The 25,495-nt window shown below is 40.3% G+C and overlaps 1 protein-coding gene and 1 long non-coding RNA gene across 2 annotated transcripts in view; one reads left to right on the plus strand and one right to left on the minus strand.

Moving 5' to 3' along the window:
• LOC114035627 overlaps window positions 1-17,234 on the plus strand; it is a 70,851-nt gene extending 53,617 nt beyond the window's left edge. The window contains exon 3 of the long non-coding RNA XR_003568238.1: window positions 16,831-17,234. This is a non-coding gene — a long non-coding RNA (uncharacterized LOC114035627). The remainder of the gene's footprint in view (window positions 1-16,830) is intronic.
• The window catches only part of LIPC (lipase C, hepatic type), a 231,140-nt gene that overhangs the window by 140,901 nt on the left and 64,744 nt on the right, over window positions 1-25,495 (minus strand). The window lies entirely within an intron of this gene.

A 25,495-nucleotide genomic window follows, 5' to 3' on the forward strand; every position in this document is an offset into this window, starting at 1 on the left:
TCACATAGGCAACTAGCTGCCTCAGAGGTATGATTTGACAGACACTGGGAAAGTTTCTTGTCTCAGTCCTCCACTTGCTTATTCTATGTCATTTCTACATCCTTCTATCTCCCCCTACACACTCAGTGCTTTCATCTTGCTCTGAGAAAATCAATCTGATAAACCTCTTTCAAAATTCTTGGAATGACAATATTAAATCCAAAAGAATGACTGTAATGGTGGGATTTCAAACACCATGGTACATTGAAAGAGGCAAATATTTTGGACAAGAAACTCATAGTCTAATGTGAATTTAAATTCCCATTGAAATAGTCTTTAGTATATTTGTACAATATCTTGGGGAAATCATATGACATACCCAGATGCTTTCTTTAATGATCCTCCAATGAACTAAACTTTTCTTGAGCATGATCCCAACTCACTAGCAAAGAGAGGTGAAAGACAACCCTGGGCTTAGATACTCTATGTGAAGAAGGTCAATTGGGAAGTTCTGTCACCAAATGATTTCTCTTGTCAAATACTGACGGCCAGTATAGAAATTCTCAGAGAAGGAGGCAATCTCTTAGCATATCTCTGACATTCTGGGAAATTCAGGAACAATTATTCTTGAATTGTTCAGTCGTTTCCATCATCTCTGACTCTTCATGACCCCATTTGGGGTTTTCTTGGCAGGGATACTGAAGTGGTTTGCCATTTCCTTCTCCAGCTCATTTTATAGTTGAGGAAACTGAGGCAAACAGGATTAAGTGACTTGCCCAGGGTTCTGCAGCTAGTAAGTGTCTGAGGTCAGATTGGAACTCAGCTTCCTCCTGACTCCAGATCCAGCACTTTATCCACTGAGCCACCTAACTGCCTTTTGGGCACAAAGCAGAAAAAGTTACATAGTTCATCCCAATGAATAGGATTCCCTTAGTGCCACGACAAACTGATAATTATAGCAGAGTTATCATGGAAGTAGATCAATAAGAGTTTGTTTCTATAATTTAAGAGAGTATGTCAAAAACCTATAGAAATGTTAGTTATCGTTATCATTAGTATTGTTACTGAGAGGTGTCATAGCATAATGGGAGTTCAGAGTCAGGAAGACCTAGGTTTTAGCTACTCCTCTGACACATTCTGCTTGGACAAGTCACTTAACCTCTTGGTGTCACTAGATAACTCTAAACCTCAGAACTGCTGCTCTCTTTTAGTAGGGGGAGTTCCCTCACTGATGAATCGCAAACCACCACTACCACCATCACCACCAAACAAATCTCCAAATTGATATTAACATAATGCTTTAAAATTTGCAAAACACATTATAGACATTATTTCCTTGGAGGAGCCCTGTGAGGTAGGAGCTAGAATATAAACTGTCCCTAGTTTGTAGATAGAGAAACTGAGGCTCAGAGAGTGATGAGAATTGCCCCTCATTATACAACATCGGTTGACTTTGAATCTTTGTAAGCAGCCCCATCCATCAACCTTTCTAAGTACTGTCTTTTGAATTTCCACCTTTTGAGCTTTCTTTCAGAGACAGGAGTGGACACTTCAAATGCTTCAGTAGGAATTCCTTTCCTTTCCTCCCCCTGTGGCTATTGATACTTTCTGACAGATCTGACTTTTTTTTTTAATAAGGTCTCAAAAAATGCCTCTGTGTTTCTTACATTTTTCAGTGGAAATCTGGGAATGGTTTGCACTGAGTTTATGGCTAAACTAAGAATGAAATTCTCCTAACTTCATTTCACTCCTGTTATCTGACTAGAACAAGCTTCTTAAGCAGGTGAGCTGTGGGGCAAACCACCACCTGGGAGTAATGACAGCCCTTTGGGCATCTCTGTGTCTGGGTTCACGGAGACCTGAAGTTTTCTCAAGTGCCAGCTCCTCCCTAATAACTGGTTAGCAGTCATTCATCAGAGTCAGAAAGCTGCCAGGTACCTTTCCCTTCCTTCCCCCTCCCTCTCCTCCACCTTATTGCTATGGAGACCAGTCAGCTTCTCCACCACATCCACCGTAATCATTTCAGACAGCCAAAGATTATGACAGGATAAAACATTTTCCCCATGTTTAATTATCATGTGTTTTAATTTGTAGTCATCAGGAGAGTGGTGGATTAGAGGTTGTGAAGCTCCCGGAGAAAAACAGCTTCTAAAAATACAAGTGTCGCTAGCATGATGGACTGGATTCTGAGAAAAGAGGTCTGCCGCGCATTCGCATGCTTGGAAAATAACATGATAATTACAATATGAATTGCTGCTGGAGCCCAGAGAAGGATGATTTGGAATGCTCACAATATCCTTCTACTCAATGAGATGTAAAAGGAAATGGTATAGATTTGAAAATATTCTCCCAGCCTATCCAATGGAGACACACTGGCACAAAACGGATATAACTTCCACATTCTTTCGTGCTTTTGGGGCAGAGTGATAACTGCATTCGAACAATTGGAGGGGGTGGGGTGGGTGGGTATTGACCCTTTTGGATCTGCCGAGGCTTACATAGCTTGTTTGTATATAGTTATTTGCATTTTTCTTCCCCATTCGACAGTGAGCTTGAGGGAAGATTATTTTTTCTCTCTCTTTGCATCCCTAGTGTTCCACACAGTGCGTGGCGTATAGTAGGTGCTTAATAAATGCTTGTTGACTTGACTAGCTGGAAGTCTTTTCCCTTTCCACATTCATCCAGTTTCTTATGAGGTGGTAAGGGAGCCTATTTGGAGGCAAGTCAGCATCTGACTGGTAGAACATAAGTCACTGAGCTGTTTGGAGGAAATATTCCTTTTTCTGGTGAAATGTGACTTGAGTCTTGTTGGTTTATAACCACATCTCAATTTTGACCAGAATATCATAGAATCTTAAAGCTGGAATGGACTTTTGAGGCTCATCCCATCTTTGAAGTGGCTACTTCTATTACTCTACCACATGTACAATGATAAGTGGTCCAACTTCTGTCTGAAGACCTCTAATGATGGGGAACTCCCTAGACCCTAAGGAGGCCCATTTCTCTATTGGAAAGGTCTAAGTATTAGAAGATATTTTGCTTATAATGAACCAAAGTCTGCTTCTCTGTAACTAGGACCTCTTTGTCCTAGTTGTGCCCTCTGGGGCTAAATGATTGCCCAACAAGTCGATTGAAATGCTGAGGAGAAGGCTCAGGTGTCACAGAGACATGGAAATTTAAATCCAGATCAGTTAATCCAATTCCCTTCTTTAATAGATGAGGAAACTGAGGCCCAGAGAGGTTATAAATAATTGTACAAGTTGGTAACAGATCTGGGACTAGATCCCAGGTCTCTAGACAGTCTTAATTTCAGTGGCCTGGGAGAAAGCCCTGGTAGCCTTGCCCTAATTACTGCTTTATTCTATTTGAACAACATCACGTAGCCTCCCTGGTCATCTTTCCTAGAAGTCTCAGTGTTAAAAGATTTCACTTCAGTATGGGCATCTTTACTGGGGATTGCAGATTTAGACTAAGATGGCACTAAATACTTTAAGTTTCTAAATTGTATTTCCTTAAAGTAATTGTCATATTATCAACTTGATGTGCTAGAGTTACTGGGGGGGAAATGGAAAATCCTGTTAAACCTGTTAATTGCCCATTTATTTCAGTCACATCTACTGAGAAAGCTGCTTTTGAATGATTATATGTGCTCTGGAAATGTTATAATTAGTCAACTTGTTTGGGCCCCACTATTCCACCACAAGAATCATTAGCTGTAAATTAATATGATTAACAACTGAGAAGTAGAAAAATGATTCACTAGCTTATCTGCGTTACATAACAAATCATATTGGAGATGATTATTTCTGAAAGGACTTTCCTTTGGCCAACAGGCTACAGTCATACTTCTGGGTTGGGCATGGTATTGTAGCATTGTTCAGGGAGTTGTTACAAACAAACAAACTGGGGAAGAAAGAGAAGTGTCTGTTCCTGAAGGCTCATCTTGAGTCATCCACAGATCACTGGGGCCACTCATTGGTTCCTGACACAGAAAGACCTTTTATGTTTTGTTCGCTTCCTCTTCCAATTCAACAGTATTCCACCGTAGCCCGAAGTCTCTGGTCAAAACCGATTCAGCAGAAAAACACATGAACCAAGAGTAAGTCATACATTGTGGTTCCTAAGAAACAGATTTCTAAAGTTTCTCAGTAGTCAACAATGCTGATGGATTGATTGTCTAATTGATATTAAGGCTGACATGGGAAATAGCATTGAACCACTATTGATCATTGGTCAGCCATTTTTTTTTAGTCATCTCTTATATATCCCCTAATGAACTCACAGCAGCTATTACAGATATTCTCCTTTCTGCTCAAACTCCCAATTCCCCCTCTATTCCCCTATACATTTTCAGCAGATGATTTCAACTTTTTACTTGTTTGACAAGGCTGAAATGTGTCATTTAAAAATGCTTGTATCCCCAGCACCTAGCTCATTTCACACATAATAAATGTTCTGAGGTAATCATTAATGGAAGGTCTAATAACAATCAAATAGCTGCTTAGAGTGGGGTGAACTTTGGCTGGCAGAAAACAAAGAAACCGGGGGTTAGATTTTAATATGGCATTTGTCAAGCAGTGATTGGAGTCCTGGGTCAAAGGTCAAACTCAATGAGAGGTAATTGTTGGCTCAGTAGAGACGCTAGAAACATGAGCCAAACAGTTCAAACTGGGCTGCCTATATAGAAATGTTGTTCAGTCATGTCTGACTGTCTGTGATCTACTGTGGGGTTTTCTTGGCAAAGATGCTGGAGTGGTTTGTTATTTCCTTTTCCAGATCATTTTACAGATGAGGAAACTGAGCCAAACTGACTTGCCCAGGGTCACACAGCTAGTAAGTGTCTGAGGTTGGATTTGAACTCATGAAGATGAGTCTTCCTGACTCCAAGCCCAGAACTCTATCTACTGTGTCACCTAGCTGCAACAGGCAGACACAAATTGAAGCAGGGATGAGAAAGAAATATTGACACAAGCTAGGACGTCAGGAAAATAACAAAAGCCAAATAGATCCAGTACCAGTTTTGTACTAAATGCTAGTTTGTTGTTTTCACTATATGTTCTAGTGTTGTACCCTTGTATGGTGGGGTGGCCATCTTCATTGTAATGTACTTCTGTCTACAGAATTCTCGGGTTCTCAGAATTTGGGGAATGGCTGGAAGTCTTGTTTGTCTGGAACACAGAATTTATGAAGGGAAGCAGTATGAAATTAGATTGAAAAGGAAGGTCTGATTGTGGAGAGCCTGAAATGCCAGTTTAATTCTATAGGGAAGGGGGAGCCTTGAAGAGTTTTGAGCCAGGGAGTGACTTTTCCTGATCTGTGCTTTATGAAGATTATTTTGTCAGCTTTGTGGAAGATGGATTGGAGAAGGAAGAGACTAGGGCTAGGGAGACTAATTAAGAAGCCTCCACAGAAGTCCAGGTGAGAGGCAATGATGGTTTGGGCTGGTGCAGTGATAACATGAGCAGAGAGAAATCAGTCAACTAGTACTTATTAAGTACCTACTATGGGCATCTAGGTGACGCAGTGGATAGAGCACTGGGCTTGGAATCAGGAAGACTCATCTTCATGAGTTCAAATCCAGCCTCAGACACTTACTGGCTATGTGACCCTGGGCAAGTCACTTAACTCTGCCTCAGTTTCCTCATCTGTATAATGAGCTAGAGAAGGAAATGGCAAACCACTCCAGTATCCTTGCCAAGAAAACTCCAAGTTGGGTCATGGAGAGTCAGACGTGACTTAAAAAAACAGCTAAACAATGACTTAAAGCAACAACACTATGGGCCTGGCACTGTGCTAAGTGCTTGGGATACAAAAGAGGCAAAATATAGCCCCTGCTCTCAAGAAGTTCACAGTCTAATGAAGAAGACAATATGTCAACAACCATGTACAAACAAGATGCATATTGGATAAATCGGGAGTAGTCTTGGAGACACAAATGTTAAGGAGGACTGGGAAACACTTTGTGCAGAAAGTGGAACTTTAGCTGAGACTTAAAGAAAAGCAGATATGAGAGATGTAGAGGAGAAATGGACAACACTTGGGAACTAATTGGATTTGGGAAATGAGAGAGAGAAAAGTCAAGATTGACTCTAAGGTTATAAACCTGAACGATGTGCGGAGGATGGTGCTGCCCTCAAAAGAAATTTGAGAGGTTTAGAGGGGAAGGGCAAGCTTAGGAGAGATGATAAAGAGTTCTGTTTTGGACATGTTGAGTTTTTGAAGCCTATGAGCTATCTAGGAGTAGATATCCAGCTGGTAATCATTCTGAGCCTTTTGTCAGAATCAAAAGCCCTTCTAAGAATGCAGAAATGATTTTGACTCTAACACTTTGGTGCTTTCTGAGCTTTGGGATTTAAGAGTAGCTTGGCATCAAATGTCCTAGCAAATAGTCTTCTATTTGGTCTTTCATCTTCTTTTTAGTGAGAAAGATCTATTTCCACCTTACATTAGAGACAAGATATTAATTTGCCTTTTTAGCACTCATAATTAGTTTTCCATCCATCTCCACGACTTTTGCATTTTTGTCTGCTCTTTGATGTAAGAAGAAAAAAGAAAAATTTCATCACAGTATGATAACATATATCTTGGAAACACCTCCACGATTACCTTTTTTCCCCACTCATCAGACTGATGGTCTATATTATACCATTTAGCATTTATTTATATGCTGCCTTGGATTATTGCCTAATTGCTTCATGTGCCCAAGTCTACCCACTACATCATAAACTCTTTGAAAGCAGAGGCCAACTTTTATATCTCTCATATCCACCTTGGTGCCCCAGCACAATTCCATGTGTGTTAATCACAAATATTTGTTGATCATCTACTTATTGATTGATTTGGGGGCCTTGATTCTATTTCTTGAGAAACTGGGTAAAGCCTATTGGAGCTATTGGAATGAACCACTCTGGAAATATTACAGTATGGAGGGTTTGAAGAAACCCTCTATGCATTAAGCTATTTTTACTTATAAGAATAAAACCACAACTTTTGTGAAAGTGCTATCAATAACTCCAGAGTATAAATGCCTCCCTCCTTTTCCCATCATATTTTTCTTTGATGATGTCTTTTATGACTTCTTGCATGCAATTCATCTTTGGTAATATGCTATAATCTCAACACATCCATAGGGATTTTCCCATTGCCCTTCTAGTCACCTGAAATTTTGCTTGCTTTACAAAGATGAGTCAAAATATAAAGAACGTGCTAGGAAGAACGTCCTGTTGAAGACTGGGTTTTCATGCTTGACTCTTACTATAACCCTTGGCAGAATCATCATAAGATCATAATGGATCAAGAGATGAAATGAACCTCCAAAGTTATTTAGTACAATTCCCTCATTTTACAGATGAGGAAATTAAGGCCCCTAGTGACTTGCCTAAGGTTGCACAGGTTTAAGAAAGCATCAGAGGAAGAATCTGAACCCAGTTCTATGATTCCAGAGTCAGTGCTCCCTCTTCTGTCCCATACTGTTTCCCAGTTGTATTTTATTTTCATAGAGGTGTGACACAGGTACTTTGGGGTCTCTTTGGATTACACCACAGACCAAGCATGACTTGACTAGTTCAACCGAAAGTTACAATCTACAATGGTGTTGTTGCCAGGTTTAGAAACCCCTGGCAGATGTAAATCAAGTGTCAGCTAACAATCACAATCCAGGAAAGGCATGGGATGGCGGGACTCAAAAATGCTCAAATAGTCTAATATATCTGAAAATTGACCTATGTGGATATTCACTCCAATGAGACAGGTCATAATCTGTCTCTGCCTGTCTATCCTCTGAGATTCTTGCTCATGTCCTAGAAATATGCCAAGGGAAGTCCATTCCATGAGCCAGAAGCCTTTTCCCCTTTCTCTTGACACAACAAAGTAGTGGCACACATACTTCTAGGTGGCTCAGTCTGGGGTTAGTAAGACCTAAGTTCAAATCCAACCTATGATACTTCCTAGCTATGTGATCCTAGGCAAGTCACTTAATCTCTGTCTGCCTCAGTTCCCTCAACTGTAAAATGGGATAATAATAGCAGCCTCCTAGGGATATTGTGAATGAAATAAAATTTATAAAGTGCCTGGCATATAGTAGATGCCTAATAAAAGCTTATTTCCCCAACCCCATCGATTATTCCTCACTCAATCTGTGTGACCAGCCCATCTTCTTTTTTTCTGCTCATTTTTTATGACATCCTTTGCCCTGCTGCTGTCATAATTTCATATTTGTAATGTGTTGCATCTGATTCCCATCTACCCTCTGGGAATCCTAAATTTCTATTATTCAAGGACTATAACATTCTTTGACTTCCAACCATACATGGTGGGACCATCATCTTAAAATTTATTGTTAGGGATTAAGGTATGAAGGCAATTCCTTAACAGACACATCTTCTTGAAAATAAATTTGACATCATTTTATTTTCTGCTTTCAACAGCACCTTCCTCAGGGTTTTTAAGTTACTAACATAAAAATGAGGGAAAATGAGGACTTACTTTAAGAACTGAATTAGGAAAACTAGCTAGGAGGTATTTTTACTCAATGAACACAATATTATTGAAAACAGCTGTGCTCTTTAATGTACCAAATTTAGTTAAACAAAATCAACTGTGAGCCTTCTCTTTGTTTTCTATCTGATCTGTGGTTATTTTTACAGACCTTTTTTCTAAAAACTGAATAGTGATATGGCAGTGAGGAAGAAAGGGAAAGGTAAGGTTGCTTTGGGACATAGGTAGGGGCCTCTTCTAGCTTGGTAACCAACATTAGAAAGGAATGTCTGTCTTCTGATTGGATTCCCATATCACTGTTCAGCAGCAGTAGTGCTTGTGGGGGAAGGGGGAAGGGAAGGATGCTCTTTTGGTAACTGCAAGACATTTGACTTCATGAGTGACTCAACGCTCTCCCCACCTCCATCCTCCCTTTTCCAGGGCCAGTAGTTAAAACATCCTAGGTTCACTTGCAAAATGCAATTCCCCATGCAATAAGGGTTGGAGAACTAATGGGGATCCTGGGATTTGTAGTTCAGAGGGAAAATCATTTTTTCCCCTGGAATGTTTGTCCTTCTGAACCACAAATCTCAGGATGCCCATCAGTTCTCCAACTTCTATTACACTGAAGCTCTGGGGAGCATCTTTGAGGGATGAAGAGAGAGGAAAAAAGGGAGAAAGAGAGTGCAAAAGAAGAGTCAGAGGGAGAATGGGATAAAAGGAGAGACAGATAAGGCTCTACTTCTGGGTCTCTTGTGCAACAAGATGGAGGACTAGACATTTTCTCTGATTTCTACAACCACTCAAACCTCTCCAAAACAGAAATTATGTGCCAAAAGACATTACAATTTTAGCTGTCTTTATGGTCTAGGACAAGCAGAATCTTAAAGAAGGTTAAAAAAAAAAAGCAATCCAAGGGACAGCTAGGTGGCACAGTGGATAGAGCACCTGCCCTGTAGTCAGGAGGACCTGAGTTCAAATCCGGTCTCAGACCAGACACTTGACACTTACTAGCTGTCACTTAACCCTAACTGCCTCCCCACCTCAAAAAAAATAGCAATCCCCAAATCCAGGAATGGACACTCATTGACCACTGACAACTAGCAGATCCAAGGACATGACACAGGATTACAGCAAAACCCGCTCCCACACCCTGGTTCCCCCCTCCCTCTTTCTAATACTGTAGAGACCCCAACTCCAGGCTATGGAAATTTGCCCTATGACAGTCAGATGGACACAGACCCTCAGGAACAAAAGCTAGGACCAGGGCTACAAAACTTTGAACTGTTGGGACAAACAACCTTTTAATACCGGCAGAGCCTGGGTCCAGGCTAACAACCTAATAACACTAGTGAAGCCAATGTCAGGGCAGGCAACCTAGTAGCAACACTACAAAGCTGGTGCTAGGCCAAAGAATGAAGGAATATAAGGAGTGAGACAGGACACCAGGAGAAGATACTCTGTGTGTGTGTGTGTGTGTGTGTGTGTGTGTGTGTGTGTGTGTGTGTATGTGTGTGTGGTACAGCCTCCACCAAGCCTGAGGGAAAGAGAACAGTATCTAGTGGGGGCCAATTCTAACCACCCAAGAGTCAGTTGGGGCAGAGACTTAGGCAGGTAAACCATTAATTGCTTCATATGGGAGGAGGTTTAGACACTTTGAAATCCAGCCCTTAAGGACATTACAATCATAGGGGAGGGAGTCAGAAGGTGAGTGAAAAGAAAAATAAGGGATAAAAAAGACTGAAATAATCAAGATTTTAGGAAGAGGAAAACTCCAAGACATTGAACATAAACAGATAAATCAACAGATAAAACAACACCAGCAGAAGGAAATATGGCCTCCAGGTGTAGTAAATGAGACCAGGCAGTTATAACTAAATATTGTATAACAAAGGAAAATGATCCAACATGAGACAGATGACCCTGTGGAATTTGAGGAGAATGTGGAACCACAACATACTGTTCCTGAGAGGTTCAAAGGAGAAGTGCGAATTATTAGAGCAGAACTTATGGCTTATACAGCAAAAATAATGGGCAAAATAGAAAAACTAGAATCTGCAATGAGAAGCTTCACCAAAGAAACGGAAGAAAGAACAATAGATTAAGAATGCAAAAACACCAAAGTAAAGGCCAATTTGGAAGAAGAGAAGAAAAAAACAACAGTAAAGGAAATATGCTCACTATGCAAGCAAAACATACTGATCTCAAAGACAGGATGGGTAAAGACTATCTAAGGATCATAGGTCTCCTAGAAGAACACTACAGGACAAAAAATATTGGCACCGTAACAGAAGAAATAATAGAAGAGAACTGCCCAGAATTTTTGAACATAGAAAATGAAAATCCAATGGAAAGAATTCATAAATTGCCTTCAGAAAAAAACTTAAGGCTGCAAACTCCAAGACACACAGTGGTTAAATTTAATAATTCAATCCAGAAACAAGTTCCACCAGTAATCAGGAGAAAGACCCTGAAATCCAAAGGAAAGTACATCCAAATAATGAAAGACCATTCTATACCCATTAGAAAATGCAAGAGAGAATGTAATAATGTGTTCTGAAGAGCAATGGAGCTCAGAATGCAGCCCAAGGTGACTTACCCTACAAATCTGACCATAACCATATAGGAAAACAGATGGAAGTTCAATAATAAAGAAAAGTGTGAAACATTTTTTAGAAGGAAAACTAGAACTGAAGAGATTTGCTCCTCAAATACCCCCAAACAAGAGAAATGCAGTAGGCACGGACAGAAACATCAATAGAGTGACAACAAAGAGATCAATAACAGACTTCTTTCTAAATACGCGCAAGGAGAAGGTGGAAATCCGGTAAAGGTAATAGTGAAGAGGCAGACGGGGCATTATGGACAGAACCTGGCAACACCTTGCCTATTGGTGAATGTTTGGTGGTGGTGGTGTTTGGTGGGTCTACATTACAACATAGGAGGGTATATGAAAGGGGACAAGGGAGCAGAGGGATAGAGAAGAGAGTGTAATGTGCTGGGGTGAAATCAAGGTCTAGCAATGACAGGAAGGTGACCTATGTGGTCTCAGAAAGAGAAGAACTTATAAGAGAGTAGATGAGGAGGGAAGGATTGAAAAGGCAGGGAAAGGAAGGAGGCCTTGTAGAAGGAGGTTCCACTTATGAATGTTCCTGTGGGTGAAGAGAGATGGTCTGTTCAGGGAGATGGGGATCTTACACTAGGTTTGGCCTGGGGGATTTGAAGCTTGAAGAGTCTACTGGTCCTATCTTGGGAGGGGGTGAGATGGAACCCCAGAGGACAACTGGCACCTGGGGGAGTGTGGGAAAGCATGGATACAGGGAGGAGATTTTGAGGCAAATGTGGGGAAAAAGGTAACCAGTGAAGGGTATAGATCAGTGGTGGGCTGCATAATTAGGAACATGAGGGGAAGGGGCCCTACCATGGGCAATGTCCTCTCTGACACCTGCAATAAATGGCATTGTTCTGGTAGTAAGGCATGGTGGAAGAGGGGAATGCCTGGGGCAGATCCTATAATCACCTCAGAAAGCACCTAAAGGGAAGCCAGCATGAATACCTTGGAAGCTTTGATTGCATAAAGAATACAGAGAAAAGAGGGAGACCAGATAATTACCGGGGTCGTGAATCAGAGAACAAAGGTCTACAGAAGACAGAAAAAGAGAATAGATGTTATTGACATCATGGGTGCTGCCTTGACTTTCAAGTAAATTGGATTTAGGTGAGACAGAGTTGCACAAAGTCCTCAGCCTCACTCTTTCTTCCTGAGTCATCAAGTCCAGTGACAAGACAAAAGTCAAGATGACTGGCAATGGCCTAGGATGCAGTGGATGACCCTGGTGTCTTCAATGTCTGACGAAGCGCTAAGCACCCCACAGCACCTGCTTTAGACACCTTCATGGCTGTTGGAACAAATTGTTCTCATATCAGATAACGAAGAGAGTGAGAGAAGTTCTTTTTTGGAAAGGGGTAAAAAAATAAAAATAAAAAAGCTAATGAATAGGATTCGTTGAAGGGGAAGAGAGGAAAGGGGAATCTTTAACTGAGAGGAAAAAAGAGAGAGGAAGAATTATATAACCAGGTAAAAGCAGGAGGAAAAAAGAACTAATAAACAAAACCCCAAAGGGAAAGCAGGAACAAATGAGAAGAAGGAATGAGGACTGAGGGGAAGAGAGGAAGTGGGAACAGGACCAATTTAAAAAAAGATTAAAGTAAAGTAAATGAAGGAACATAATACTGTTTATACAGCAGAAAAGGGAAAAATCATAACTTGAAAAGGAGAGAGAGGGAGGAGGAAGAACAGGAGAAAGGTGGAAAAGATAAAAGAAGGAAAGCAGGAAAAGGAAGAGAGGCAGGAAGAGAAGGGGAAAAGGGAAAGAGAAGAGGGAGAGAGGGAGAAAGGGAGAAAAGGGAGAGAAAGATAGAGAGGAGATAGGAAAAGAAAAGTTTAAGGAAGAGAAAGAAGAGAGGGAGGGGAAATGAGAGAGAAAAAAAATGAGGGAGAGACAGAGAGGGAAAGAGTGAGAGGTAGAGGGGGAGAGAAAAGATTAGCATTGCAAGAACATCTGATTGCTTCCAAATGTTCCTTCCTTGAAATATTTATTCTAGAATAGAGAGTTATTAAAAAGATAGGATGTAACAATCATTGAGTTAGAAGGGACCTACTCTAGTTCAGTCTCCTCTCTCTAGGGTAGAAGCTCAGGCTAGATGATCCTTTATTCTTAGAGTTGGGCCATAACAGGGTATTCCAAAAGTTTCTAGTGCAGTTCTAAGGTTTAGCAGACACCCTGCACATTGATTTAAGAAACCTAGGTGAGCAAGTGCCCTGTGCTCCAGGGGTTCCAGTAAAATGAAAATTGAATAGCTAATTTGATTTAGCTCCATTCTCTACTCTCTTTTCCTCTCACTTTAGAATTAACTCTGGGAAGGCAACTTCTTGGAACCAAAATGACATTGGGGAAATGGTACCTATAAGACAGAAGCAAGTCTCTCTGCTTCTAAAGCATCAGACAAGATGTGGTTGTAACATCTGAGTTGTTATCCTGGTCTCATACCACATAAACAATATGAAGCATCTATGACTTGGACTGTAGTTTAGGAGGATTATTTGGACCGCCTCATTTTGGAAGTGACTATAGAGGATAGCAAAAGAGTTGGAAAACAGAACCTAGAGAGAAAGATTAAGGCAATTAGGATGACTTGATAACTTTTTTTTAAAAAGCATATGGAAATACTTGGGTAATCCCTGCTTCTGAGGAGGCTGAGGTTGGTGGATGGCTTGAACTCAGGAATTTTGAACTATAGGAGGCCTAAAACTGATTGAATGTGCATGCTAAGTCTGGTGCAAACATGGTGAGCCCTGGGAAATTGGAGTGCCCTAAGGCTGCCCAAGTAGGAGCAAACTGGCCCAAACTGGAAATGGAACAGGTCAAAGCTTCTGTGGAATTCAGCAGTGGGATTGGCCCATGAGTGGCTTCTGAACTTTTAGCTTGGGCTATATAGGGAGACCCAGTCTAAGAAAAGTAAAATATATGAAAGATGGCTGTGACGTACTCTAAAGAACAATGGATTTGAAATCTAATGACCAGGGTTGGAGTTACAGGTCTTCTACGTTATAGTCTTGTGACTTTGAGCAAATCACTTGACCTGTCTGAGCATCGGTAAAATGGGGATAATAATACCTAGCCTGTCTACCTCAAGGAGTTATTGTGAGGCTCACATGGGATAACCTACGTAAAGTACTTTGTAAACTAAAAAGCACTCACTATAAAAATGCCAGTTTTTATTAAAAAGGTTCCAGTCCTTACAGGGCAGTGAACAAAAGAAAATGGGCTGGCATTTCAGCAAGAAAGTGAGCAAGAACCTAAAGCTGGGGTTGTTCAAAGATGCAACAATTCTGTTCCCCCTTGGAAATCTGTCACGATAGCACGAATAGTGAGCATCCTTCCATCTCCATCAGTACTGAGTCCTTTGTACCTGAGCAATAGTTGAGTAAACTGGTTGCCTTAAGAGAGGCGTTGCATCTAGGAATAAGGAGATGAGAATCCCTCTGAATTCTGGGCCCGCTATTTTAGGGAGGACATTGATAAACTGGAGGTCAATACAGCAAGACAAACGGAATGGTGACAGGCCTCATGCCCATGCTATACGAGGAATGGCTGGAGGAACTAGGGATGTTTAGTCTGAGAAGGGTATGTAATAGGTATCATGGACTATTTGGAGTGCTGTCATGCAGTAGAGACATGTTCTACTTGGTGCCAGAACTAGAAGCAAAGGATGGAAGTTGTAATGAGGTAAATTTAGGCTTCAGGTAAGGCAGAAAAAACCCCACAAACTTCTCAACAATTAGAACTATCCATAATGGAAAGGGATCTCTCAGGAATTGGTGAGTTCTCTTATGCTTAAAAGGCAGCAAGGTGGCACCAGGGATAGAGCGCAGTACTTGAAGACTTGTTCTCCTGAGTTCAAATACGGCCTCAGAAACTTACTACCTCTTTGACTTTGGGCAAGTCACTTAACCCTGTTTGCCTCAGTTTCTTCATCTATAAAATGAGCTGGAAAAAGAAATGGCAAACCACTCCTATATCTTTGCTAAGAAAACCTCAAATGGGGTCACAAAGAGTCAGACATGACGGAAATCACTGAACAACTGAAACCACTGAAACACAGTCTTCAAGCAAAGGTTGGATAACCACTTGTTGGGCAGGTTGTAGATAGTATCCTTTTTCAGGTGTAGTTTGGTCCAGATGGCCCCTGAAATTCAGTGATCCCCAAATATTTTTCTGAGCACTTACTACATCTGACATTGTGCTAGGTTCTACGGAATGATACCAAAGAATAAAAGCTACATTCCTGTTCTTAAAGAGTTTACAATCTAGTTATAGATATGACAGAGATGTGAAAAAATAATTCATAATTCAAGGAGATATCTGGCTAAGTACTCTATGGGGGCACTTGTATAAATTCCTGAGACGTTCCAAGGTGAGTGAACTCTTGCTTGGGAGATCAGAGAAGGTTTCACAGCAAAAAGAGGGCTTCAGCTGGGTCTTAGAGGACAGGAACCAGTCCAGTTAACTGAGAAGAGTTTGGATGGCAGGTGAATAGTTCACATACAGAGGTCAAGGCAGAAGTTGTATTGGAGAAATCAGGAGCAGATTAATTCCTCCAGCTAATATTCTCTCCCATTGTACTGAAATTGAATATATTTGGTACTGACTCCTCTGTGTACACACTATTCCTCCCAGCACAAGGTAAGCTCCTTGAGGGCAAGGGGTGTTTTGTGTTTGTATCCCTAGTGCCTCAGAGGCATACAATGTATGGAGTACAGGAAACAATTAAAGGCTTCTCGAGTGAACTTAACAACAATAATAATATTTTATATAGCTCTTCAAGTTTGCAGATGCTATCTCATTTGAACCTCACACAACTGTGATGGAAGTGTCATTGTTGTTTAGTATTCAGTCCTGTCTGACTCTTCATGACCCCATTTGGGGTTTTCTTGGCAAAGATACTGTAGTGGTTTACCATTTTCTTCTCTAGCTCATTTTACAGATAAGGAAACTGAGGAAAAAAAGGAAAAAGAAAAAAAGAAATTTACATGATAACTCTCTTACACATTTAAAAGGAATAGCAAGTTGTACATAATAGATTTGTAGTCTCATATGTAATTATCTTTTTTATTATATCATGGAAATGCTTGTTTTGTTTCATAAATTAAAAAGTAAAAAAAAATTTTAAATAAAATAAAAAAAGAAATGGAGGCAAACAGAGTTCAAAGAACTCTGCCCAGGTCCACACAGCTAGTAAGTGTCTGAGGCTGTATTTGAAATCAGGCCCTACTGGCTTCACTACTGACACTCTATCCACTTCGCCACTTAGCTGCCCTGGTGTTATTATTACTTCTGTTTTATGGTCGAGGAAACTGAGACAGAAAGAGGTTAAGTGACTTGCCCAGAATCACATTGTAAGTGTCTGGAGGCAGGATTTGTATTCAGGTTTACCTGATTTGGAGGCAGTTAGGTGGCTCGATGGTTAGGGTGGTGGGCCTGGACTCAGAAAGACATGAGTTTAAATCCAGACTCAGAAATTTACTAGCTATGTGACCCTGGACAAGTCACTTAACCTTATTTGCTTCAGTTTCTTCATCTGTAAAATGAGCTGGAGAAGGAAATGGCAAACCACTCCAGTATCCTTGCCAAGAAAACCCAAATGGGTTTTTAAAGAGTAGGATACGACTAAAAAACAACTTCCTGATTTGAATCAGACCAGCAAAGGAAATTCAGGCTGAGTCTCACAGTCTAATCACCAACAACATCTTCTCCAACCTTTTCCTCACCATGACCTGATGAGGTTTTTTTGTTTTTTTTTTGCATTTTACAGATGAGAAAACTGAGAAAGACTCAGAGAAACAAAGTGAGGTGCTGATGATTATGCAGCTAAGGAAGCCTTTAAATCCAGACCACTCTCCTGACTCCAAGTTCACTGGGCTATTCACCACCCTCCCCTGCTCTCAAGTCACATCCTGCTCTTACAAAATGAATCTGTAAACAGAGATGGCACTTCTGTTGTCTGAATTTTCATGCCTCGTGCAATTGGTATTTATTTTTTCCCTACAAATTACAATCTGCATTGACATTATTAAAGCAATCATATGGGCCCAGCAGAAATGAAGAAGAAACACAATTGATTATGTTTATTGCTGTAGAAATCCTTTGCTGGTGGACTGGGCATAGACCCAATTTCATTTGTCTGTGATACTGCAAACGCAGCTAATTGCCTGTCTTGGTAAGGGAGAAAGACAAAGAAATAATAAAATATTTTTATTAAAAATTCTACTTGCATAAGACTTATGTGACTTTACCTTTTCTATGGTTTGCACATTTGTTTTAGATAACATCTATATTGCATTGGGCTTTATGAGGTCAGTTCTGTTTATCTGGGCTGTAGGAGCCCCTGCGTGGTGAGATATCTATTAAGTGTTAAACAGTCAACAGAAGGCAGTGTAGAAATAATGAGGATGCTGGAATTGATGACCATGTTCCTAATGCCAACTCTTACTACCTGGAGTAGAGTGTTCAGTTCTATACAGGTACCTGTGTGATGTTGGGCAAATCATCTAGTCAATCTGAACCTCAGTTTCCTCACTGTGAAATGGGAATAGTCATGCCTGTACTGCCTCTGCACAGGGCTGTTGTGAGCAAAGTGTTTAAAAAAGTCCGTGACCGAAAGAGCAACCAATGCTTCTGTGTTCATATGAGAAGGTGTTTTAAGGAGCACCGGTCCCTATCTCTTCTGCAAGATACTCCTTGCCGAGAGCAATTTCACTGCATAATTTGATTTTTTTTCTGCCTAGCTGCAGGTTAATCTATTATCCAAAGCAGCCTAGCTATACAGAGAATGAAGGAGTTGCTATGTTTTCTCTTTTGGCAGAGTATCTACCACTCTTACAAAACACTTTGGACTTACAGGATCAAAAGACTTAGACATGAAAGGGATCTGAGGGGTTAATTTAATCTAGAGGTCTGTGAACTTGGCTTAGAAAAATGTGGATAACTGTATTCCAGTATAATTGGATTCTTTTGTAATCCTTTGTATTTTATTTTACGCATTTAAAAACATCATTCTGTGAAAGGGTCCACAGGCTTCACCAGACTGCCAAAGGGGACCACAACATTAATGAGGTTTAGAATCTCTCCTCTACCCTAACTCCATCATTTTACAAAAGAAGAAGCTTGTCTGATTTGTTACCTTCCTCATATTCATCTCTTCTGTGTTTTCTCTTTGACCTGGTATTGACAGAAGCTAGGGTTGCTGTTGCAGAGCCAAATGTATGCATGGGAATATCAGGCAGTGATTTTTAGTTAATATCTTTAGGTCCTGAAACTTAGCCCCAATAGTTTAGGATAATGAGTTGTCACCCATCTCTTCTGGAATTGGTTTAATTGACTCTCAGGGTTCCTTGGTTACAGACGGAGAAAACTAGCTTCATATTGACTATTGCTGGCAAACAGAAGCCTGGATTGGCATTTTAGGCAGTACAGGGGAAATAACTGAGAGGGGAGTATGTCCCCTAATTCACCATCCCAATTTCTTTTTAAAAAAGAAAAATAATGCCTTTTTGTTTGACTTGCAGTCAATGCACACCATTTTACCATACAAAATCTGAAGGAGCAAATCACAGAGGCAATTCATGGATGTATAAACAAGCAAAACTGAGAGAAATGATACCTTTATGAGATATGAGGGGAAAACAAAATGGGGCTCTTTGTAGGACTGAGTTACACATATAGATTGTGTGTGAGGGACAACAAAGTGAATGTAAGCAAGGGATGCAGGTTTAAGGCCAGAAGACCACCTCCACCTTGTAAAGCATACTTCCTTCCCAGGAATACTGGCTCTTCAGGCTAATGTCCATAGAGGCATGTTTAGTATCAAATAGCTGTGAATTGTTGGAATGGTCAGGACTTAAGCCTTCCAGAGACTAGGGTACCAACCAGAAGAACTCCTAGATTATCTGCCTGCCCATCATATGTATCACACGGGAGACTCCTTTTCAAGTCCGAGCCTGATGACCCATAATCATGTGGCTTCTGATTCCATGTCAACAGAGTACATACTCTAAATGGTTCTACCATGTTAGAACACATTGAGTACTGGCCCAGTAAGGGACCTATGGGTCTGTTGTTTGATGGTTAGCTAGCTAAGTTCATAGGATCATGGGATCATTAGGAGCATAGCAGAGATACACATCACCACAGGGTAAGCCATGGAGTGATGATTTATTTATTTATTTTTTCTTTTGGCTACAGTCATTCACATCTGCTTCTGTGGAGGGAGTGGCTACATTGACGTAATCCCAAATTCCTACAGTAATAATATACAAGTATGGAAACAGCCTTTTGTAATAGAAAAAACATCAGCCCTAGGATCAGGAGGCCTGAATTTTTTTTTTCTTGTTCTTGTTTTGGCTACTGGTGAAATCTCTTAACCTGTCTGGTCCTATTTCTTTATCTGTAATATGAAGGGATTAGGTTGGATAAGAATCATAATAATATTTATATGATGCTTTAAAGTTTGAAGAAGGCTTTCATATATTATGGGGTGATCAAGGTGAATGCCCATTAGGGGTAGAAATTCCCAGCATTCCTTCTCCTTGATCCTGTGTGGCATCCTATTCTCCACAGAAACCTCATAACTTATCCTTCCCTTTAGACTGGAAGGGCTAGCTCATTAATCAATACTTGACTCCAGTCAGTCAGGGCAGCTCCCCAGGAGATGGAGGAGGGCCATATACCTCCAGCAACACGTTATATGTACACTATCTCTCTTGAGTCTTACAACAACTCTGTAAAGTAAACCCTACCGATATTGTGATCTTTATTTCACAAGTGGGGAAACTGAGGCTGAGAGAAATTAAGCATCCAGCCCATAGTCACACATCCACTAAGTGTCAAAAACAGAATTTGAACCCAGATCTCACCATACTTTCAAGTCCTCTGTCTACAATGTCATGATACCTCAAAGTTCCAGCCCTAAAGTTTTATCATTTTATAAGAATGTTTTTCTAGATTTTAAAATCTGAGATAAGGGATTGCACATGTTTTCTACCTTTTTTTTTTTTTTAGCATTCTACCTTAAAACCTAGTACAGGGCCAGACACACAGATAAATACTTAACAAATACTTGTTGGCTTGATTTTCTTTAAGAGGCTGGGTGTATTCCATTAGCTCGTTAGGCACAAGGATAACTTTGTCACCCTCATTTTATGACCAGGATAACATTTTAAAAAATAGTTTCTCTAAGACACCCATGTTTTCTATATGGGGGTTGAGAAATAGGTCATAGTTTGGGCACATTTGACAATATTTAAATTACATTTTGAGAAGACAGTATGGCAAAGATTCAAAAGGCTGTAGTTACCCTCCTCTTACCCCTATAATTCTGTGTGAAATGAAGCAAGTTAATTAACCTTTCTTTTTGGGATTTCATGTCTCAGTATTTCCATAGAATATTTCATGGAATTGTGAATAATAATAAATAATAATTCTGAACCTGCTAAGATATAGGAATAAAGTGCAATAGGAAAAGAAGAACAGTATGAGTTATTTCAGTAGTTAAGATGCAAGCTATTTAAAATGGTCACTATGTCAGACTCACTTAAAGCTTAGTTGCTCTCTTTTTTATGTAAAGCTTTCATAGAAGGATTTATGACTCACAGGGAAAGTTCTGCCATAATATATGGCTGTGAGCCAAGGAAAACCATGGTTCTTGAAGAATCCAAACAGCTGATGATCCAAAGAGAAGTGGAAGGACACACGGTGGAGATGAGGAGGTAATTTGCATTAATCATTAGGCATTTCTTAATGCCCACTGTGTGGCAGCTACTGCACTAGATATGGTGGATACAAAGACATGAATGAAAAGAGCATGAAAATGAAAAAGAATGAAGAAGTCCCCCGTCCTCAAGGAGCTTATACTCTATTGGGGGAGATATTCCGTACATATATAGGCATATGCAAAACAAATGGAAGCAAGAAGTAGGTTAAAAGAGGTCACCCAGGAAATGGTCAAGTAGAGATAATGATGGACAACGCAAATGCTACATTAAAAGATACTAAATGAATCAGAGGAAGCCCCCTGTCCTCCATGGAGTGTTTACAAAAGGGATCACACAGTATTGGAAGTATGACTGAGGAGCAGTGTTACATAGCAAAGTTTAGAGCCAAAGGACCTGGATTTAAATCCTGGCCTGCCACTTACTGCCTTTGTGACCTTAGACTTCCCTAGGCTTTAGTTTCTTCATCTATAAGAAGAGGGAATTGGACTAGGAGACCTTTGAGGGCCCCTTCTGCGTCTAAGATTAGGACTACCAGGATCATTAGATTGTAAGCTCCTTGAGGGCAGGAATGGTCTTTTGCCTCTTTTTGTGTCCTCAGCATTTAGCACAAAGCCTGACACATAGCAGGCACTTAATCAATGTTTATTGATTGATTTATTGATTGACTATATGCTGCACTGGTGGGAGTGCCCACAGATGAGAGAGCCATCTACGGATGAATTTAAGGCCTTCCATCAGTTCGCCTCATGTTAGCAGACCTATAAAATGATGGGGTTGGACAAGAGGGCCTCTGAACATCCCCGCGAGGCCTAAATCTATGCCTCCTTTCCTCATTGCCTCAATGAATCACTTTTGCTGGCTTGCTTTTGTTCATTGTTCAACTGCCTACGAATAACCACCAAGGGAGAGCAGGGTGGATATTTTCAAATGCTATCAATAAACAAGAAAAAAATGTGGTGACCCATAAAAGCATGAAAGAGAAGGAAAGATCACACCCCCAAAGATCTATAAATACCTGCTGAATAAGAGCTCAACTATGTACCACTGTGGGAAAAGGCTGGTCAGCTTGGAGACAATGTAGCCTTTGATTACCATACAGATAAATAAAGAGAACTCAAATTAGTCACTCATCAGAAGCTGATTTGTTGGTACAATGTAAGAAGAACCAGGAAAACTATAGGCTAATAACAACAAAAGAAGGGCTGCAGTGACAGTTCAAGTGATATTTTTTTTTCTCTAGGCTTAGGGAATGTACAATTTGCTGGAGCAGAGGTAAAAATCAGGAGAGGAACTGGACTCTATTATGACTATAAATTTCTGCAAAAATCGGGTCCCTGTGAAGATGCAATTTGTATGTGATGTTCAGCTGAACCAGTTTCTACAGGGACGGGAATGTAAGAGTCCTGGGGTTAGGTGTTGTCAGGGAAACATGATTGACTTTCCCCTGAGTTCTGTACTGAAAGTATAGGGATTGCCTTCCTCCCAACCTGGCGCATGTCACTGCAGTGGTTCTCCATGGGGTTATTCCCTAATTTTTTCCCCTTGAAGATAATTCTGAACATGAAAATTTGTATAGGCCCAATGCCTTTTGTGGCTACTGTTCAAGTTGGGGTTAGGTGTGAGGACTCCACATTTGTCCAGGGTATTCCTTGTACTGCTCTCTCTGATTAATATGATTCTCCCCATCTTCAAGGACCAACAACAGTGACACATCCACCATGATGCTTTCCCTGATCATTCCTCATAAGAAATGATCTTTACGTTCTTCTGAGCTTGTCTTGTACTGTCTTAACCACAGACTCTCAGACTGGAAGTAACCGTTAGAAGTCATCTAGTCCAGCCGCTACAATTTAAAAATGAGGAAATCAAAGCCCAGAGGACAAGTAATTCATAAACTCATGTTTGATGTTATAAACTCATCAGAACTGAGACCAGAATCATTATAGCCTGACCTCTGGCCCACTGCTTTCTCCAATATCCTTTCCATTACTCTTTGTTTTGTAGCTATTTCTACAGCTGTCTTATTTCCTCTAATAGATTATAGACTATTGTGTTTTCGGACATCACTTCCCCCCATACAATGCTGAACACAGTGCCTTTGACAGAGTAGATGCTTATTAGCTACATGAATGTCGAGGAACTTATAAGCTATTCTTAGACAGAACTGGAAGAGATCTTAGGGTCTAATTCAGTCTAATTCTGTCATTTTACAGATAAGGAAACTGAGTCCCAGAAGCGTAAAATAACTTGCTCAAGGTCTTGTTGGTTGATATGAGTGTTTAAACTGTCAATGATCTCTATAATGTCATAGAGATTGGGAGAGCTGGTACAGTTCTAAAGAGCAGCAGAAGTTGTCTTGGTTTTCTAAAGAGAGAGGAGGCTTCAGTCTTCAAATCAGCCAGTGATCCTGATTTTGATACTGGGCAAAATGCTGGAACATTATTCGAGGTAGAGTTTGTGAGCATTTAGAAAAGGAGGCAGTGATTATAGATTCAGAATGGCTTCCTCAAGAACAGATTATAGATTTAGGGATGAAAGAGACCTCAGAAGTCATCTAGTGCAACCTTTTATTTTACACTTTAGGAACTGAGGGCCAGATGGCTTGCTCAGAGTCACACAGGTAGTAAGTGTCAAAGGTGGACTTTGACCTTTGGTCCTCCCACTCTAGAGCCTATACTCTTTCCCATGTACTATACTGTTGCTATTTTCTGACAGGGTTGCTGGTTTGGAAGATTGGGGAATGTTGAATATTCTCTAATCGGGTATCTTGGAATGTTCTTGGTCCTTCACCGTTCAATATTTTTTATCAGGGTAATTCAATGGAGGCATAAATAGCATGCATAACACATATGCAGATGACACAAAACTAGGAGGCATAACCAATATGATAGAATACAGAATCAGTCAGTCAACAAGCATTTATTAAGTGACTACTATGTGCCATGCACTGTATTAAGCACTTTTGTTGTTTGTCCTTCGTTCTTGAAGAGGACCATGACATCAGAAAGGTGATGTCATGACTTGCAAGTGAATTGGGCCATGTAGTGTATTAAGCACTAGGGATACGAAGAAAGGCAAAATCTTTCCCCTGAATAACATGACAACAAACTCAATCCCTGCTTTCAAGGAGCTCATGTTCTAATGGTAGAGACAACGTGCAAACAACTATGTTGAAACAAGATATGTACAAAATAAAGTGGAGACAGTCAATAGAAGGAAAGCTCTAGTATTAAGAGAGATTGGGAAAGATTTCTTGTAGAAGGTAATATTTTAGTGGGGACTTGCAGGAAGCAAGGAAAGCCAGGAGGCAGAGATGAAGAGGGAGAGAATTCTAGGTATGGGGGACAGTCAAAGAGAATGCCCAGATTTAGGAGATGGATTGTCTCATTCAAGGAACAGTAAGGAAGCCAGCGTCAGAGTCAAGATCCAAAAGGGTTTCAGTAAGCTGGAATGGTGGGCAAAGTACAATACAATGAAATTGAAGAGGGACAAGTCCTGAAAAGTTGGGGTAAAAAATAAACCATCTTCAGGATAGGAAGGCATGTTTAGATGAAAGGTCATGTAAGAAAGATCTGGGAGTTTTTTGTGGCCTAGAAGCAGCTCAGATTGAATCAACAAAGTGACGTGGCAGCCAAAGAAATGAACATGGTCTTTGGCTACATCAAGAGATGTGGAATGAGAGAGGAAATTGTCCTGCTCTACTCTTCCCTAGTAGGACCACATGTTAGTTATGGGCATGGCATTCTAGGAAAGATAGTGAAAAATTGGAATGTCTAGAGGTGGGTGATTAGGATGGTGACAGGATTAAGGACCATGCCATAACAACAATTGGTTTAAGGAACTAGTGGTATTTAGCCTTGAGAAGAGAAGACAAGAGAACTATCTTTAGTCTCCACATATGGAAAAATGTCCTAATAATTAGAGCTTTTCTAAAGTGGAACGGGCTGCCCTGGAGGTAGTGGCTTCCTTCTTAATGGAAGATTTCAGTTGGAGTCTGGATGACCACCTGTTGGAAATGTTATAGAGGGAATTATAGTTTAGATTTGATCAGAAGACCTCTGATATCCCTTCAGATCTGAGATTCTATGATTCTTTCATTTTTATAAAGTTGGTATACGAAAAAAATAACAAAACTTACTGACCACCTGGTGATGTTGGGAAATACAACAAATGTTTATAATGGAAACCTACTACCTCCTGTTGTGTCTCACTTTGCAATTTCGAAGTAAACATGAATGATATCATTAAGATGAGGCATACTTATCAAACTGTGAATGATAAAAAGCTGGGAGGGATAGCTAATGGGACAAATGACAATCAAGATTCAAAAAGACCTTGAGAGGTTAGAATTATAGGCCAAATCTAATGAAAAGTATTCTATCAGGGTCAATGTAAAGTCCCTCATTTAAAGTTAGAAAAATCAAATGTACAACTACACAATGGGAGAGACCTGATTTGACAGCAGTTTATATGCAAAAGCCTCAGGGTTTTAGTTGATCACAAGCTCAGTATGAGCCAACACTGTGATGCAGCTGCTAAAAAATGCTAATGTAATCTTAGGCTGCACTAATAGAAATACAGGGAGGCTACAGTGCCAGGGTACTCTGGTTAGATTCAAAGACACACAGATTTTATATATGGAAGAAATCTGAGGAAGAAGAGATCAGGAAGTGAACCCAGGATTTTTGACTCTAAATCCAGTGTCCT

The sequence above is a fragment of the Vombatus ursinus genome, unplaced genomic scaffold (genome assembly GCF_900497805.2).
Source record: "Vombatus ursinus unplaced genomic scaffold, bare-nosed wombat genome assembly UNPS02009205.1, whole genome shotgun sequence".
Classification (NCBI taxonomy): Eukaryota; Metazoa; Chordata; class Mammalia; order Diprotodontia; family Vombatidae; genus Vombatus; species Vombatus ursinus.